Source organism: Mandrillus leucophaeus, unplaced genomic scaffold, assembly GCF_000951045.1.
Source record: "Mandrillus leucophaeus isolate KB7577 unplaced genomic scaffold, Mleu.le_1.0 Scaffold791, whole genome shotgun sequence".
NCBI lineage: Eukaryota > Metazoa > Chordata > Mammalia > Primates > Cercopithecidae > Mandrillus > Mandrillus leucophaeus.
In genome coordinates, this window is record NW_012108597.1 from 1,268,094 (window position 1) to 1,275,748 (window position 7,655).

The following is a 7,655-nucleotide window of genomic DNA, read 5'->3' on the forward strand; positions in this document are numbered from 1 at the left end:
ATTATATTTTAAATTTATTTAAGTTGGTTTTCACCTTTTTATTGTGCCTCCTTGAGCAGCTTAATAATTGGCCTTCTGAATTTTATTTTGGGGGGGCAATTCAGAGATTTCTTCTTCATTTGATTTTATTTCTGGTGAGCTAGTGTGATCTTATGGGGGTGTTAGAGAACGTTGGTTTGTCATATTACCAGAATTGTTTGGTTTCTTCTTATTTGGGTAGACTATGTCAAAGAAAAGACCTAGGACTCAAGGGCTGTTGCTCAGATTATTTTGTTTCACAGGGCAATCCCTTGATTTGGTACTCTCCCTCTTCCCCTAGGGATGGGACTTTCAAGAGCTGGACTGCACATTTTGTTACTCCTCTTCTAGGTCTAGGCATGCAGTGGAGCTACTGGACTCCAGGCAGGTCCTGGGGAGTGTCCACAAAGAGTCCTGTGATGTGATTTGTCTTCAGGTCTGCCAGCCATAGATACCAACACCTGCTCCAATACGGGTAGCAGGTGAGTGATGTTGACTCTGTGAGGGTCCTTGGTTGTAGTTTTGTTTAGTGCACTGGCTTTCTCAAATGCAGTTAAGTTGTCACATGAAGAGACTCAGGACCTCTTGTTAGCCAGAATGTTACAGGAAATAAAGTTAGCTCTTGTTTTCTCATTTGTTGAAGTAGAGCTGTTCATTCCTGAGTTGCTGTAGTGGTCTTAGCTGTTTGGCCTCCAGCCAGGATGTGGCACTTTCAAGACAGCATCAGATATGGTAGTTTAAGGGGGATACAATCTTGCCCTAATGTTGCCTGGGTAAGTGTTCAGGTTTCTCAGGTGCCATAGAGCTTCCAAGAGATAATGTCTTTTATCTTCAGCTACCAGGGTGAATAGAGAAAGACTGTCACATAGGAGGAAGGTTCTCTATGTCTGAGCTCAGACTCTTTTTGGTCAGGGCTTGCTGCAGCCACTGTAAGAATACGGGTTTGATTCTCAGGCTAATGGTGTTGTGTTCCCAAGGGGATTTTGTCTACCTCTGCTTTATCATACAGGTCACCAGGAAAGTGGTGAATGTTGGCAGTGACAGGCCTTACCCAGCTTCCATGCAGCCAGCAAAGCCAGTCTCACTCCAACTGTGTCCCACCAACAGCCCCGAGTTTATATGTATTCAGCCAGAGAGCAAGACTGAGATCTTACCCCAGGCTAGAAGACTGTTGCAGCTCCTGTGCTCATATCTGAACATCCCATTCACCTCCCTGCCTCCCAGATTCTGCCCAGGAAAAATCACTCACAGTCAAAATTATTACAAAATTCAGCTGGAATTTTCCTTCTTCCTCTGGTCCTTCTCTAATTCCACTGGCAGCCCTTCCCAAAGACTTCTGTGAGATAAAGTAAAAAATGGCTTCCCTGGGGGCCAGGAGTGCCTACAGGGCTTCTTTTGCTTCTTCTTCTACTTTTATATTTCACTCAGCTCTCTAAATTTGTTTCAGCTCTAGGTAAGGTTAAATCCTTCTCTTCTGATTTGGATTTTTAGGTTCTCCACAGAGGATGTGTGTTCAGAAACAGACTTTTCCCCTATTACAATTTGGGCACTCACAGTTTTTGGCTGTCTCATGGAGTTTGCAGCAGCAAACCACTTCTTTCAAAGAGTCTGAATTATTTAGGTTTTCCTGGTATGTCCCTGCAGTAGCTTTTGAAGCAAAAGTTGAACAATTTTTAAAAGTCAAAGAGGCAGTTTATTACCTTAAAGCATTTGACAAACGTAATATTTGACCTTCCTAATATAGACCAAATGTCTTTATTTTACCAATAATCTTAACAACTCTTCAATTTCCTGAAGCTTACTAAAGTTATGTTAAATAAAAGGCATTAGTTTTTATTTTCATAGCAAAATATGTGATTCCAGCACTTATTATTTTTAAGCCAATTAATCAGAGCTCGTTCATATATAAACATCACATACAGAACACATATAAATACACAGAAAGGCAGAAGAAGATCTAATAGTTGTATGATTTTTTCATTTGCCAGTTTTTGCATTTCTTTTTAAAGCATGCAGTTTTTAAGGCCTAATATGCAGGTACAGCTGGAAGACAAAACAGATCCCTAAAAATTCAGGGTCCCATTTTTATGCTGGATCCTGCATCCCTAAAAGAGAAGTGTTATAGAACAAGACAGTGCACTGATTTTGTGCATTTCATGGTAAAAACATTGCTTTGCATTGCAAAGCATCCCAAAGTTGATTAGTTGATGCTGTGATTAGCCCATCCCCCAAGGGAGTCTAATCTCAATGAGGGGTGGGGACATTTCCATTCTTTTTAGGTGGCCAGGAGTATGCTTCTCTTATTTAAATGTGCAAAGAGTCAAGTATCCTCCACAACTGCCATTTGCCATCCCCAAAAGTATATTTAGCCTTAGATTTTAAGAGCGATCTATCTGTTTTCAGTTCCTGGAGTTTCATGACTAAAACAGAGGTTTTTCCCAAAACAAGGTCAGTGGCACCTCCTGTGTTTTCGCCAAGGAGTCCCAAGCTGTTAGAGGTTACTTAAGGTTCTCTTATGTGTGCATCAAGAGCCACAAGAAGAAAAAATAAAATAAAGAAAAACAATTCAGTTGACTGAAAAGAAAAAAAAAACTTATAAAATACAAGATTCAAGAAGATAAAAATCCATAAATACTTTAAAAATATACCTATAGCTTGAATATCTGCTTTTAATTAAGCTGACTTTTAACCAAATATTTATTGCCAAATGCTAACCTTAACAAACAGCAAATATGTCTGGCTTTTGAACTTCACTAAACGTATCCTCTCAGGTGCTCAGAGAAAGTAAAATTCAAGAAGTGAATTCAGAAGTTTTTCATGGAGGGGAAGAGAATCAATAAATAGCAAAAGTCACATGCATGTTATGCCATTAAAGGGCTCATTTCTTAAGCCTGGAACTGAACCTTGAACTCAGGCCACCATTGTGAAATGACAAAGCCTTAGCTACTAAGCTATTGCATTGGGTGATTTCCAATGCTCGTAAAATAAGGAATCTAGAGCAGCCAATTTTGAGCTTGCAATAGTTTTTAATTGCTCAAAATAATTTTTTGAGCTAACTATGACATGAACTACCAAGTTTCTGTTCCCTGGATGGCAGAAACCAAGAAAAAGTACTGCTATGTGGTTACAAGATCAAGCTCCCAAGGACATAAAAAAAGATGAAGAAAAACATTCATCCAGATTTTTCATTTCAGGGAACTGCAGCAAAGTTTGTAGCTGACCAGTTTGTTGTGCTGGCTTTACAGCAAGCTTATGGAGCTCCTAGGCCCACATGCTATCCTAAGATACCCCTCTTTATGACAGAATGATACAATAAAAACAAATTTATAGCACAAAGTATGCCAGTTGTGCTATAGCTTAAGACTATCTTCACAAATTACTTTTCTCATTAAGTTAAACTTTGCAAGAGATAGTAATTTTTATCATTCCTACAACCAGTTTTCAGAGAGAGAGAGAAAAGGGAAGGGAGAAAAGCATTGCTTGCAACAGTATAGGAAAGGTGAGGAGCTCAGGGAGGCCAGAGAAAGACCCACCCATTGCAGCAACTCAAAATTAAAACTTCAAGTGGCTACTTGTCAGTCATTATAATTCCAGCAGTCTCATCAGCTCTCAAGTTTCTCCCCTTAGGGAAAAAGAAGCTCCCCATGTCCAGTTATACTGTACATGCCTAATTCTGTCACCCACAGCCACCCAAAGAATGAAAGCCAATTAATTTAAAGAGAATAGCGGTCAATATCTCATAGTGACAAGTCCATATTTTACTAAAAGGAACTTTACTGTGGAGATGGCCTCTAACCCAATCCCATCCTTTATCCAGTTAAAATGTACACCACTACATACTCAAAGTCGGCAGTTTATTTCTTTGGATCACAGTCATAACTAAGTCAAAAAGTTAGCAGATTTAATTTTTTAATCAATCACTTAAGCTTTTTATTTCCCTTTCATAAAGCCTTTAAATAAAAATATTGAAAATTCCTTTTCTGCATATCAGTAGGCATCCTTAGATGAGACTAATTTGGGAGCTCTCATTTTCAAATACACTTTAGTGCAGTGTTGTTCATTTGGAACATTCCACTGTAAGTTATCTTTAGTAAGATTGACAAGATTTTATCATTTCTGTAAGATTACTGCTTCCATGGCCCAATACTTATGTATGTATGAGCCAGAAGGAACTCTGTTCTCCAAAAATTAAGGATTTCATTTTTACATTGAGTATTGGCTTTGCTCTCAGGTTCCCTTGATCAACTAAGCCAATGACTTTTTTCCTACCTAAATGCACAAGAAAAATGAAACAAAAGGGTAGAACACAGAAATTCCTGCAAATGTCTAAAAGCCAAAATGTACACCCCCTGCAACATTTTCATGTACTACTAATTTCTTTCTGACCCAGTCAGATGTAAGAGGCTTCTAACTGGACCAAAGACAGTTAATTACCACATCCAATCGAATCCTGGACTCAGTCCAGTTTCTGTCATGACTTCCAAACCCAGTTTGGATCAGAAATTTGTTCAAAGAAACTTGGAGAACTCAAAACACAAATCCATGTAACTTCAGAATCTGAGAATTTACCATGCTCCCCAGCTGCTCTAAGAGATCAAGAAACACAGTGGCTCTAATGGGTATCTCGCTTGGTCACTCAGTGCTCCTAGGGGTCTTTAGAAGTTCTACTTCAATCCCACTTCTGAGGCCATCTGATGAAAGAAAATTTCAAGCTGAATTTAGATTAATGGAGGTTAATTGAGCAATGAACAATCCGTGAATCAGGCAGCCTCCTGAGCCAGAATAGGCTCAGACACTCCAGCACAGCCACGTGGTGAAAGACTTATGAACGGAAAAAGAAAAGTGATGCACAGAAAATGAAAGTGAGGTAGAGAAATGTCTGGATTGTTTACAGCTTGGCATTTGCCTTATTTGAACATAGTTCAAATAGTTGGCTACATTTGATTGGTCAAATATTGGTAATTGGTACTAGTGTAGGCTATGGTCTGGGTTACACCTCCACTTGTTATAGTTCACAATGTACAAAAATCCTATAGGCCAAATTTAAAATATGTGAGGAGGCAGCTTTAGGCTAAACTTGATTCAACACCAGCACTGCATTTTGTTTATTTGTTTGTTTTGTTTTTGTTTACTTTTAATAATAGCCATTCTGACTGGTGTGATATGGCATCTCATTGTGGTTTTGATTTGCACTTCTCAAATGGTTAGTGAGATTGAGCATTTTTCATGTTTGTGAGACGTTTGCCTGTCTTCTTTTCAGAAGTGTCTGTTCATGTTCTTTCCCCACTTTTTAGTGGGTTTGTTTTTTGCTTGTACATTTTTAAAAAACTTCTTATACACTCTGGATATTGGAACTTTGTTAGATGTACCCCTGCAAATATTTTATTTCATTCTGTAGGCCATCTGTTTACTCTGCTGATAGTCATTTTTTGCTTTGAAGAAGCTCTTTTTTTATTAGGTCCTACTTGTCAAGTTTTGTTTTTGTCGCAATTCCTTTTGATGACTTTGTCATGAAATCTTTCTTAAGGCTGATGTCCAAAATAGTGTTGCCCTGGTTATCTTCTAGGAATCTTATAAGTCTAAAATTGAAATCTTTAATCTATCTTACTCTTTGTATATGGTGAAAGGTATGGGTCCACTTTCATTCTTTTGCATATGACTAGCCAGCTATCCCAGAACCATTTATTGAATAGAGAGTCCTTTCCTCATTGTTTGTTTGTGTTGACTTTGCCAAAGATCAGATGGCTGTAGGTGTGTGGCTTTATTTCTGTCTATTCTGTTCCATTGGTCTATGTGTCTGTTTTTGTACCAGTATCATGCTGTTTTGTTTAAAGTACTCACTTTTTTTTGGCTTTATTTTTTATTTTTATACTTTAAGTTCTAGGGTACATGTGCACAATGTGCAGGTTTGTTACATATGTATAAATGTGCCATGTTGGTTTGCTGTACCCATTAACTCATCATTTACATTAGGTATTTCTCCTAATGCTATCCCTCCCCCATCAACCCACCCCACGACAGGCCCCCAGTGTCTGATGTTCCGCGCCTGTATCCAAGTGTTCTCACTGTTCAATTCCCAACCATGAGTGAGAACATGCGGCATTTGGTATTCTCTCTTTGCGACAGTTTGCTCAGAATGATGGTTTCCAGCTTCATCCATTTCACTACAAAGGACATGAACTCATCATTTTTTATGGCTGCATAGTTTTCCATGGTGAATATGTGCCACATTTTCTTAATCCAGTCCATCATTGATGGACATTTGAGTTCATTCCAAGTCTTTGCTGTTGTGAATAGTGATGCAATAAACATACTTGTGCATGTGTCTTTATAGTAGCATGATTTATGATCCTTTGGGTATACACCCAGTAATGGGATCGCTGGGTCAAATGGTATTTCTAACTCTAGATCCTTGAGGAATTGCCACACTGTCTTCCACAATTGTTGAACTAGTTTATACTCCCAACGACAGTGTAAAAGCATTCCTATTTCTCCACATCCTCTCCAGCATCTGTTCTTTCCTCACTTTTTAATGATTGCCATTCTAACTGGCGTGAGATGGTATCTCATTGTGGTTTTGATTTGCATTTCTGTGATGACCAGTGATGATGACCATTTTTTCATGTGTCTGTTGGCTGCATAAATGTCTTCTTTTGAGAAGTACCTGTTCATATCCTTTGTCCACTTTTTGATGGGGTTGTTTTATTTTTTTCTTGTAAATTTGTTTAAGTTCTTTGTAGATTCTGGATATTAGTCCTTTGTCAGATGGGTAGATTGCAAAATTTTCTCCCATTCTGTAGGCTGTCTGTTCACTCTGATGGTAGTTTCTTTTGCTGTGCAGAAGCTATTTTGTTTAATTAGCTCCCATTTGTCTATTTTGGCTTTTGTTGTCATTGCTTTTGGTGCTTTAGTAATGAAGTCTTTGCCCATGCCTATGCCTTGAATAGTACTGCCTTGGTTTTCTTTTAGGGTTTTAAAGGTTTTAGGTCTCACATTTAAGTCTTTAGTCCATCTTGAATTAATTTTTGTATAAGTTGTAAGGAAGAGATCCAGTTTCAGCTTGCTACATATGGCTAGCCAGTTTTCCCAGCACCATTTATTAAATAGGGAATCCTTTCCCCATTTCTTGTTTTTGTCAGGTTTGTCAAAGATCAGATGGTTGTAGATGTGTGGTGATATTTCTGAGGCCTCTGTTCTGTTCCATTGGTCTACATCTCTGTTTTGGTACCAGTACCATGCTGTTGGTTACTGTAGCCTTGTAGAATAGTTTGAAGTCAGGTAGCGTGATGCCTCCACCTTTGTTCTTTTTACTTAGGATTGTCTTGGCAATGCAGGCTCCTTTTTGGTTCCATATGAACTTTAAAGTAGTTTTTTCCCATCTGCAAACAGAGACAATTTGACTTCCTCATTTCCTAATTGAATACCCTTTATTTCTTTCTCCTGCCTGATTTCCTGGCCAGAAATCAGTACAGTTTGAAGTCAGGTAGTGTGATGCCTCCAGCTTTGTTCTTTTGCTTAGGATTGTCTTGGCAATGCAGGCTCTTTTTGGTTCCATATGAACTTTAAAGCAGTTTTTTCCAATTCTGTGAAGAAAGTCATTGGTAGCTTGATGGGAATGGCATTGAATCTATAAATTA